Source organism: Triturus cristatus, chromosome 4_1 (genome assembly GCF_964204655.1).
Source record: "Triturus cristatus chromosome 4_1, aTriCri1.1, whole genome shotgun sequence".
Taxonomy (NCBI): domain Eukaryota; kingdom Metazoa; phylum Chordata; class Amphibia; order Caudata; family Salamandridae; genus Triturus; species Triturus cristatus.
Window position 1 is genome coordinate 12186743 of NC_140585.1, and position 12053 is coordinate 12198795.

The following is a 12053-nucleotide window of genomic DNA, read 5'->3' on the forward strand; positions in this document are numbered from 1 at the left end:
ACAAATCAAACAGATAAGAACCTCCGCCTACCACCCACAAACAGATGGTCTAGTGGAACGGTACAACGGAACCATAAAACTGACTCTTAAAAAGATGCTGGCCTTAGAGGGACGACGTTGGGACCAACTCCTTCCACTCGCCTTATATGTCATACGGGGACAGATCCAGTCAAGTCTGGGGTGTTCCTCATTCGAAATGTTATATGGTAGACAGCCCCGAACCTTACTAGAGATGACAAGGGAAGCGTGGGAGGAGAGACCCGACGACGCCCGCGACCTTCTAGAATATAGTCAGTCATTGAAGTCACATCTGGCTAAATTGCGCGACCTAGCCCATACCAATATGGAAAAACAACAAGAAAAACAAAGAACCCAGTACAATAAAGGGAAGAAATGGCGTTCTCTGCAACTGGGGGATTGGGCTTTGGTAAGTTTACCAAAATCCCTGACCTCAGTACAGAAGGAGTGGAAGGGGCCCTTCAAAGTGGTGGCAGTATTTGGGAAAACCACCTACCGATTAGCAATCTGACCCAATCGTACCCAATCCTATCATATTAACCTCTTAAAAAAATGGTTAGGACCCCTCCCTTCCAGCCACGATAGCCATCTGGTATACGTTCCTAAAACACCAGACAGCACCCTTAAAAACCTAGTGGTAAACGAACACCTAAAACCCGAACAGAAATCATCCTTGTTGAATAGATCACTCCCGTTTGCCCACGTGTTCTCAGATCAACCCGGGAAAACATCCTTAGTTGAGCACGCCATACATACCTTACCAGGGAAAGTGGTTCGCATACGACCCTACCGAATACCAGCAAATCGTAGGACAGCCGTGACCCACGAAATCCACAAAATGCTGGAGATGGGTGTCATCGAACCTTCCCACAGTGACTGGTCCTCCCCCATCGTCCTGGTTCCCAAACCGGACGGCAGTATCCGTTTCTGCAACTACTTTAGACAGGTGAATGCCATCTCCACTCTTGATGCCTATCCCCTGCCTAGAGTCGACGAACTTATAGAACAATTAGGAGATGCACACTACATTACTACACTAGATCTCACAAAAGGGTATTGGCAGGTACCCCTACGTAAGTCAGACCAGAAGAAAACGGCCTTCACAACTCCCGACGGCCTTTTCCAGTTCACTGTCTTACCCTTTGGGCTACACGGCGCCCCAGCCACGTTCCGACGGCTGATGAACCATATCCTAAAACCCCATCAAGGGTACTCGTCCGCTTATCTGGATGACATAGACATTTACAGTTCACAGTGGGAACAACACCTAGACCACCTACAACGAATCCTGGGGGCCCTGGAACAGGCAGGTCTACATTTCAATGCAAAGAAATCGAGGTTTGGATTTTCCAAAGTTAAATATTTGGGGTACCTCTTGGGTAACGGGTGTATTGAACCACAACGGGAGAAAGTAAGAGGCATAACCGATGCCCCCCTTCCCACCACAAAAAAAGGGGTACGAGCATTCTTGGGTCTCTTAGGTTATTATCGGCGCTTCATTTCCCATTACTCGACCCTCTCGGCACCTCTTATTGATCTCTTGAAAAAGGAAACCAAGAACAAGGATTTGTTATCCCCCTCCCCGGCGGTGCAACAAGCCTTTTCCAATCTCAAATCCGCTATCATACGTAGCCCAGTACTGCTTTCGCCCGACTTCTCCCGACCTTTCCTCCTCCAAACCGACGCTTCTGATGTTGGCATAGGAGCGGTACTTTCACAAGAAACGAAGGATGGAGCGGAACATCCGATCCTGTTCATTAGCCGAAAGCTCTTTCCTAGGGAGTGTGCCTACCCCACCCTTGAGAAAGAGTGCCTGGCCATCAAATGGGCTGTGGAGAAACTAAGGTACTACCTGGAGGATGGCAAATTCAGTCTGTTTACTGACCACGCTCCCTTGGTATGGTTGGCTCGGAACAAGGGTAACAACCCTAGAGTTATGCGTTGGTTCCTTTCCTTGCAACCCTTCGCCTTTGACATTCACCACCGAAAAGGGGTCCTGAACGCCAACGCCGATTTCCTTTCCCGCTTTCCTGTCCTCCCCGATCGGGATGACTCTAGGGGAGGGGTGTGTCGGGGAGTGCCTGGAGTCACCGAGACCTTACCCGATGGTTCCCTTGATCCCCCCGTTCTTTCTTCGTTCCAGCCCTCTGGTGGTTACGACTTCCCTGCCACGAACCAGGAAGCTGACACGGATTGGCCTGTTCCTCCCACCCCTTTCTTCATGGGGGCGGAGTCCCAAGCCCCCGAGACCAACAAGAAGGAGCCTCCCGATGACGGAACGTCGAACCCGGAAGAGAACGAGTGCCGAATGACTCGACCGACGGAGACGTGGAAACCAGTGCTGGAAGCCCGTCTGGAGTCCGGTGCGAGAGGAGAGGACCAAAGAAATCGTGAGGAGGACGCAGCGCCCAGCCACGGCCCCAAGGGAGGGACGTGGCTCGAACAGGTGCGTGCCAGAGTTCGGGGGATCGGGAGCGGGGTGGGAGCAAGGAAAACGGCAGGGTAGAGAAGGGGCAAGGTCTTAGACCTTCCGGGAGAACTCGAGGTTCCCTTTTCCCCACGCCTACGCCTCTAACCCCCTTTTCTGCTTCTGGTGATGGTCCGGTTCCATATCCTTCACGCTGAGACCCTCACTCCGAATATATAAAACTTCCAACACGGGTGTAACCCTAGTTATAGGCTGTGGTACCCTAAAGCACTGACCAGTGCCTTTCTTCTTTTGTTTTCGGTTTCTAGCCGGACTCCGCATCACAAACCGACGAGAGGGGAACACGTGCCAACTTACCCAGGAAAGGAGAAGAACCGTGATCCCATATCTACCTTGGCGGCAGATAGACGTGGATGGAGACAACTACACCATTCCTTTTGTTTATTTGTTTACTGTCCGTGAACCCAAAATAAAATATAAGGGGGACACAGCGCCCATTCCAAATATCCTCGTGGTCCGTTTCTCTATAACATCCCACAACGTGGTACTCTGAAGACCAGGAGGAACATAGACTGACATAAAAGTGATCAAGCGGCCTTCCCACATCCCGGTGACACCAACATATCTGCCACGATCATCTGTCCATATGGAATTCACTGCTAGAGGGAAAGTGTTCTTCATCATTATGCCCACACCCCTAGAACCTGACGTAAATCCCGCGTGGGCAACCATTTTGTATCCTCCCCTGTGCATTGCTTTGCAGGTATTGCCAACTAAGTGCGTTTCCTGCAGGAGGACCACATCCGGGGAATGTTTCTTAATATGTTGGAGTACTATACTTCACTTAATTTTATCCCCTAACCCGTTCACATTCCAACTTAGAACTTTAACCTCTCTATCCCCCATCATTGTAGAGATACTCAATATATTGGAGCACAACCTTCCGATTGCTATTATTCCCTGACCCACTAACGTTCCAGTTGCGGATCCCTACACCGTTATCCCCCATCATCTCTGACATGACCATGGACCCGCCAACAATTCCCTGCAGCCATCTTTGCATTAGGACTTTTGCCGAAATACTCATAGACTGTGCCGATCATAAACAAAAAACACCAAACCATCCAACTCAAAACCCCATCCCAACAACCCCCCTCCCTGCTGCCCTGCACTCTGGGCTCTGAACTGCCCATTAAAAACTTGCAGAGTGCCTGTCGCCCTAACTAAGTTCAAAGAAAGAAAAACAAGGGGGAAAAGAGCGGCCTCCGTCCCCCGCCACAGACAAACAATTCGTTACACTATCAATTGCCATCATGACTTGAAAACAGTAGATATTTACCAGTCTCTTTGAGTGAAGCGTAGTTGCCATAACCCCCCCCCCCAAAGCACCCCACTGCATCATTGTATTCTATAGAAAGTTGCCTGCATGGAGAGGGGTGCGGTCTTTCTTGGCGGGTGGTTCGTCGGTTCTAAGGCTGGTGTAGCTGCAGTTCCGGCAGGTGAAGGGACTGTGTGTGCGCGTTTCGGGGCGGCATTGAAGCAGGTGTGGATCCGCCCAGGGATGAGGGCGTGGAGTGTGCTGGCATCGTAGCGGCGGCGGTTGTAGTGGTGGGAGCGGGGGACAGGGGTTCGGGCGCTGTCCAGGCACGGACGGGTGCAGACGGGCTTGCCTTAGGCGCGCCTAAGGCGCGGCCACCATATATGGGGAGGTGGGAGGGAGGAGCAGCTGGAAGGCGGGGGCAGCAAATGGGCAGTGGGCAGTCAGGGGGGCGGGGCCACAGGGGTCACAGTGGTGGGGGCGGCGAGGGACGACGAAGGGAACAGAAGGAAAAAGGGCACAAAAAAACAAGTGGACAAGAAAGCAAAAAGGGCACAGAAACAGGGCAAAAGGGCACAAAAATCAATGAAAAACCAGTGGCACAGAAGGCAAAAGGGCACGAAAACGAGGGGGGAAACAAGTGGCACAGAAGGCAAAGGGCACAAAATCAATGAAAAACGAGTGGCACAGAAGGCAAAAAGGGCACAGAAATACAGGGGCAGCTAAGAATCATGTTAGAAGTCAGACTTCATGTACAATAGCGAGACTACATCTCCCAGAAGGCTTAGAGGAAGGGGTGGGTTGTGCACTCTCCCATGATGCTCTGGGACTGGTCAGGTGATTGTACAGATTTGAGCCAGCAGCTGTAATGCCTCAGTGCTTGGCTTTACTCGATTGGTATTGTGCCCTGCTTCCCTTGTTTGACATCACCGCTGAACTCTTGATTCCTGTGGAGAATAAATCCGGTCTGTAGACCTTTATTTGTTCGTGAACCATCCTTTGTGGACTTTTCCTTAAGCGCGAAGACGCGCTGAAGTTTCTATCCTCCAACAACCCCGTAGTGCGAGGACGCGCTGTAACTCTCAGCTGAGACCCCTCCCGAGTGAATTTCAAAAACTCCCTTTGTGCCTTTATCCAGTGCGCTCAGTTCGTGCTGAGATTTTCTCCATCTACATGCGCTGTGTGTTGTTGGGACGACTTGTTGCTTTCCTGGAGTGTATTTCGTTTGGACATTTTTTGCCCGTTAAATTATTCACCTCGCAACACTAATGCGTGTTGCTTTCTCTCCAAAAACCGACGCCAGCGGGGGACGCCCTGCCTTTCAGTTTTGAGCTCCGCTTTCAGGAGCAGTTCGTTCCGCCCTTTTTTCCCTTTGCTGACTTTCACGAGCGGAATATATTGCTCTGTGAGTACGCGCTAGTGCACGTGTTTCCCGAATTCTATTACAGGACCGGAGGCTTCGGATTATGCATCTCTTTCTTATATTTGCTACTCACAGCAGCCAATGAACAACGTTTTGTATGCAAACAAAAACTACATTTTCCATGATGCTCGTCCATACATCACATCCTGTATAGCCCCATAAGAGCCACAGTGTCCTGTTTCTCCTCCTCTTTCTTTGCTGCTCACGCAGACAGTTAAGTGCTCAGAACGTTATGTTGTGCATTATGCCTGATTTGACTGTTGAATTATCTTTGATGTTGCAGTTATGTTTGCGCTTATATTGCGCTAGATGGAATACTTGTGTTTCAACATCTGTGTTTTTGTGCTGGGGGCAATTTGTCTTCTGTTTCATGGTGCCATGTATTGCTCGATTTAGCGCTCGCGGGCGCTATTGTTATCAGTTTACCGGCACCCCCGATGGCTTGCAGGCCCTTTAGAGTTTCAAAATTGGGGTAGTGCGCTCCCGCGTGGAGCGGAGCTTGAATGGTTGCACTGACGGCATGTACGGCCTTCGATTCCCTCCCTGCTGGCCGCTGAGTAAAGCGCTGTTTCACGCACATGGCGGAGTTACTGTGGCCTATGATTAAGGTTTGAGACCAGTGCTCTCTAGGTTACGGGTTCAGTTCCCGTTTATTCGGTTCTTTTCGCGCCGCCATTTCCGATTTGGAAGCGGGCGTTGCGCGTTCCCCGCCAGGAGCGGGGACTCTTTAATGTGGGCGGCCTGATCGCGCTTAATGGCGCTCCCGCTGACCTGTAAGTGCCGCGCTGCTCTTGGCGGCTTCCGTTCAGGTTCCCCTCGCGCTTCAGGCTTGCGGCAGGTCTATGTGGCCTAGGGGCAAGGCTCTTGCCTCCAACCCCAGAGGTTCGGTGTTCGCACCCAAGGTTTCTGGGTTGTGTTTTTTTTTTGCATGGACTAGATTTATTTTATATTATAATTGGGACTCTTAGTACAATTTGGGCATCGTTTTTCGCTGATGCATGCTTAGTCTTGATACTGCACTGCCCGCCGGGGTTCAGATCAGGGTCGCTCCCGCTGGAGTGGAGATGGCGCACTTCTGATGCCTGCGACTTCACTGATTGGGCCTCTGTTGATCCTCATGGGAAGGACTTGATACGGCTGAACACAGAATTATAACGCTCCCTCAAGAGCTGAGATACGGCGCTGTTGTTGCAGCATTCAATATGAGTCACTGTGGGACAGTGCTTAGGTCTAGATTATTACTCTAAGGTTAGGTGTCAATGATTATGGTTTTCTGCTTTACTCCCGTCATTTCCATAGGGTTGCTCTGATCGTTGCGCGTTTTCGCGCTTTCTCCGCCAAAGGCTTTCCCTAGTAGCCGAGTGCGGTTATGGAGTCATAACGCTCCGGTGTGCGTAACCCACTTGGGCTACATTGGGGCAATTTGGTTTACGCACGTCGCACACGTCCCTGTTTTGCTTCACAGGTTCACAGAGTCTCGTGCCTTACGTGGGCAGGCTTCTTGTACGCCTTCCAGGCTGTAACAATTGGCTGGCCCTTGGAGTGCGCACACGCTCCTGAGATTTCACTATGACTCGGACGCCCATGGGGCTGGAATAATTTGACTACAGCTTTGCTGAGGAGCCGATACATTATTATTTTCACTTTGTGTGCACAGGGTTGGCTCCCCCTCTACTCCTCCATTACGCCGTGCTTGGCACTATTGGGTTGAATACGGACACCCCATGACAACGCATGGGTGTGATATATAAGGAGTGTGATATATAAGGAGGATGTGTTCTAGTCGAACGGAGCGCACACGGCTCCCGAAATAATTATGTTGACGCTCAGGTTCTACACGCCCTTGAGTATGTCAACCGGGCCCCAGATGTACCAGCCCCTAGCTAGGGGGCGCAAAGCTTGATTAACGCCCATCATTCTTGAGTCACTTTTTCTATATCATTCGACAGGACACATATTAAGGCATCCGCACGCGCTCGACGGGACTTAGATCCGGGGAGCAATAGGTATAGCTCGAGAACTGCGGCCGGATACACTGGTTACGGGGGAAGAGTCCCTCTTTACTTGTTAGTTGTACAAGAAATCTCGGTAAGGGTTTCACGGAGCTGCCAGGTTGCCACGACAACCTCCGGGTCAGGGCCAGACGCAAGCAGCGATGGACAACTTGATGTCCTGACGGCGCTCACCCTGGCGACGGAACCCATCTGGGGCAGCTTTGTTACGGGTCGCATCTATGATATGTAGACATAGTTGGCCTTTGGTCACGCGCTCTGGACTTCGGTGGGTCTGTCGCGGGGCTGGTCCTGGTGGACCGTTTAGTGTTTTCCCACCAGGTTCCACACATTTTCTACTATATGGCTTTCGGGAGAGCGTCTCGTGGTCGCCAGTTTTCCTTCCCGTCCTTGGCGGCTGCTCCAATGACGAACTTGGGGAGGAATTGTACAATCTCCCCAGCCTTCTATTTAGGTGATTGCTCCCTCACGGGAACAGGGCGTCCTCCCATTCAGGTTTAACAGGATGTATATGTAGGTGTATATGTATATGTGTGTATAGGTGTATTATCCTAGTGTATTTATCCTAGCACAGACATGGACTTTGGCCTCTCATCTTTCCCGAGGTCGGTTTTTCCTCGTCGGATTCCAATTTGCCCTTGGGGTTACACTTTGTGATGGCCTTTCGGCCATTCCCTTCGATGCCCTTGTAGCGTTTGGCTTAGATTTTTTTTTTCCAGGGTTATCTCCTTACTCACAGGTCAGTTTGGTTTTACAAACTCCTACTTGGGAGCTTCAATAGAGACCATTCTGACGTTACCCATGCAGAGGGTTCCATTTCGGGCAGTTGCCGTAGTAGTAAGGCGTTTAGCATAGTCTGTCAAACTGTTTTTTCTGCCCTACAGTTTTTCGAGTACCTTTTCCACATAGATCTTTTGACACGTACTTCTCACATCATGTAATATCTCGGTTGTGAGAACCCTCGGCGAGACAAAGAGTACGAGGTCATGTTCCTAGCGGATTTGGTCACGGACTTTTGGCGTTCTGCCGGAAGTATCAGATTTAAGTCATTACGGAATAGACTCCGTAGCACCAGGGCGCAGTGGCGGACTGGTAATTCTGGTATCTCCTGATAGCGGTAGGTGGCAGCTTCACCCGAAGGATATTCAGTGGTTGTAAGCTTTTTCTGGGGTCTTGCTCCGAAGACCTTTAGTGGCAGGAAGGATTCATCATAGACGTTCGGCTGGAGATAACATCCAGGGGGTAAAGGCTGTAGGCCTTGTCTCACGGCTGTCGGTGGGACTGAACTATGTTTTTCCTCCATCCACATTTCGGGGAATATGACGGAAAAAATGGCATTGCTTAGCGGAAGCGATCTTTACAACTCTTGTAGGGAAGTCTCCATTTTTGGTTTTTTCAGTACTCCTCGAGTCGGCGGCGTCCGACTCCGAGTTCTCCGTGACCCCCTTACAGCATTCCATTTCATGCAGAGGCGCGCAGGGTGAATTGGGGGCAGTGGTCCTTTATGATATAACAAGGAACTAGCTCAAAGGTTAGTCAGGCGCCTTGGTGGCACAGAGTCAGGGTTCGGAACACGTCAGGCCTGTAAATTCAGTTTCCCTAGGGGGTATATATATATTTTAAAAACAGTGTTTTTGTTACGATCTACACTTTTCGGACACGCTGTCGGTGTTCATTTAGCATCCCTGGGCCCTTTCGCGCGACCGCAATATATTTTTTAGGCGTCGGAAGGTCGCGTTTTTGGTGTGTACCCGTCGTGTTATCTCCGCGAGGGCTGAGTTTCTTACTTTGTGTATATTTCAGCAGGTACTGTAATTCGGTTTTGCGCGACGTTCGCTTCGCAGCGGCCATTTGGCCATTTATGCAGGTCATTTTAGATACAGGCAAGTTTAAAGGCAATGAGTAGCATAAAACCCAGATCGGAATAATCCTCTATGAGAGGTTTCTCTCGATTTTCTCCTTTGAAACAGTGGCCGACAAAATATGTCGGCAAGGAATAGCCTATCGTCAGGCTGAGTTACGTGACCTTCTACCTTTCGGTGTTCCAACGACGAGACAGGCCCATGGTGTTACAGGTACGGTATCTACTCCAAGAAGTTTCATTATACTTAATGTCAGAATTACATCTGGTCATGGCCTGTTCACAGTATGTTTCCAAATGATGCAAATTACGTGTTTTTTCCATGCCTCAAGGTGTACAAGGGAGTTTACTTGGGGTTACTCCTGAGGTAGTGATATAATTGTTGTGCTATAACTGTGGATTACATTATAGAAACTTTACATATGTCCACGGCTATTATAGCCGGTGGTGGATGGCAGCTATGCCAGGATACGATATCCATAACCAAATGTTTGGGACAGTATGTTTGTGGGACCATATATATCTCAATAGCGTTTTGCTGATTCCTATAGTATAGGATATTTCAAGATATACTGATTGATTTCTCACGCTATATTTAAACAGTTTATTATTCAACCGGTGGGTGATATGACTGTAGTTGAGTTGGAGCGTTAAACTAGCATAATCCGAAGCCTCCGGTCCTGTAATAGAATATAAAATTAGCTAGCATTCGCACCAAGAATTTTCAATTCTATTAAGGACACGGAGGCGAGGATTATCCCACCCGGTTTATTACAATATTGGTAATAATTGCCCACCCGCATGTACTTGATATTCTGTGTAAGCAGAAGTTACGGGTTTTCCCTGTCTCATTCCTTTCAGGTTCTGGGAAAAGAAGACGGAGCAGGTGTACTTCTGGTTTAGAAGACGTGAAATTCCAGTTTGGATATGGTTCTGCCACGTTGAAGGATGATTATTGGACTCGTATTCCTTATTTTGGACTAAAGTTTTAATGTTATGGATTATTAAGGCTCGAGCAAAGAAAGAGGAGGAGAAACAGGACACTGTGGCTCTTATGGGGCTATACAGGATGTGATGTATGGACGAGCATCATGGGAAATGTAGTTTTTGTTTGCATACAAAACGTTGTTCATTGGCTGCTGTGAGTAGCAAATATAAGAAAGAGAAGCATAATCCTCGCCTCCGTGTCCTTAATAGAATTGAAAATTCTTGGCGCGAATGCTAGCTAATTTTATATTCTATTTTGTGTTTATTCTTGAAAGCACAGAAGGCAAAAGGGCACAAAAACGAGGGGGGAAACGAGTGGTACAGAAGGCAATGGGCACAAAATCAATGAAAAACGAGTGGCACAGAAGTCAAAGGGCACAAAATCAATGAAAAACGAGTGGTGTTGTAATTTCGTTCAGCATTTTTTCTGTAGCTCTATTAATAGCTTTTTCAATTGGAATTAAATGGAAAATGGCACTTGGCCACCCACTTGACAGACATGCATAAAACTAGCCAAGCCACGCCCAATTAGTTTTGTGCAGATTCACTGCACTGTCCCAAAGTTATTATATGTTCATATATTTATATTATATGGGATTCTGTAATCCCTGTATAAAAAGCAGTCTCATAGGGCCAGATGTACGACTGTTATTTGGGGGCGCAAAGGGGATTTTGGCCCCTTTGCGACCGCAAAATAGGTCTGCCCAATGTACTAACCCTATTTTGGGAGCCGCTAATCAGTTAGCGACTCGCAAAATGTGGTTAGCGACTCCCTATTAGGAAGGGACGTGCCAAGGGCGTTCCTTCCTAATAGCGAGTCTAAAACCTATGTATGAATGTTGTGCGACCGCAATTATGGTCGCAAAACATTTGCAGTTTACCACCCTTCTCAGAAGGGTGGTAAAGCACTCACAAACGGACCCCTTCCCCTTTGTGAATGGATGCACAAATATTTTTTAAGGGCAGGCAGGGGTCCCAGGGACTACTGCCTGCCCTTAAAAAAGTAAACTGAAAAGTTTAATTTTCCTTTTTTAAAATGCATCCCATTTTCCTTTTAGGATAGCGGGCTGCATTTTGGAAAAAAAACTGCTTTATTAACAAAGCAGTCCCAGACATGGTGGTCTGCTGACCCCAGCAGGCCACCATCCCTGGGAGAGCCAGCCATTCCCAATGGGGTCGCAAATTGCGACAGCCTCATTAATATTCAAGAGGTATGCAATTTGCGACCCCACTGTGAATCGCAAACAGTGTCTGAGACAGTGTTGTACGTTGGGATTTGCGACTCGCAAATTGTGTCTCGCAATTAAGTGCAATTAGCGAGTCGCAAATCCCAATGGTCGTACATCTGGCCCTAATATCTTTATAATCAGCAATTTGTGACGCAGCAAGTCGCTGATTAAAAAGAAAAGACATCAGAACTAGACTGTTATAAGTTATTACTGTCGAGTTCTGAGGATCTTTAAAAAAAAAAACTAAAACATTCTCTTAAAAAACAAGGGTAAAAAGCATTTATAGTTAAAACTGATCAAACCAATGCAATGTGCAAGTTATAGTTAGAACCACAATCCATAACTCGCACTACGCGTGTGCAAACCCTAACTCAGCATGTTACATGAGCTGATGCAATGACATTTTCATAGTTACAGAGTTTGCTAAAGGCAGGATGCTGCTGTAGGGAGATCATGGCTACTGTTATCTTACCTTAAAACCATTCATAGCATACTTGGGACTGAGCTAGAAGTCGGGAGGGTGAACTCACAAATGAGACAAAACCAATCACTTTGTGTATCTGTCTATCATGAGGAGGTGTGCACTCTTGGAGAAGACAGCAGTGGCAAGAACATGACTGGTCGTCCCTGCTGTTGAGGCCAAATACAGACGAGGATTTTTACATCAGGAACTGAAGAGGAGACGACTGCGTCTTACCCAATGTAACTGTGCAACAGGAAACAGTTCCGTCTCTAGACTGCGCATGTCTGCTATTCTCAATGAACACCACCTCACCT

General features: G+C 48.4%; 2 protein-coding genes across 2 annotated transcripts in view; one reads left to right on the forward strand and one right to left on the reverse strand.

Moving 5' to 3' along the window:
- LOC146839300 (uncharacterized) overlaps window positions 1–9946 on the forward strand; it is a 250346-nt gene extending 240400 nt beyond the window's left edge. The window contains exon 4 of the transcript XR_014981058.1: window positions 9922–9946. The gene's annotated coding sequence lies outside the window, so the exon portion shown is untranslated. The remainder of the gene's footprint in view (window positions 1–9921) is intronic.
- Window positions 1–12053, reverse strand: part of LOC146839301 (uncharacterized) — a 133894-nt gene that overhangs the window by 102141 nt on the left and 19700 nt on the right. The window lies entirely within an intron of this gene.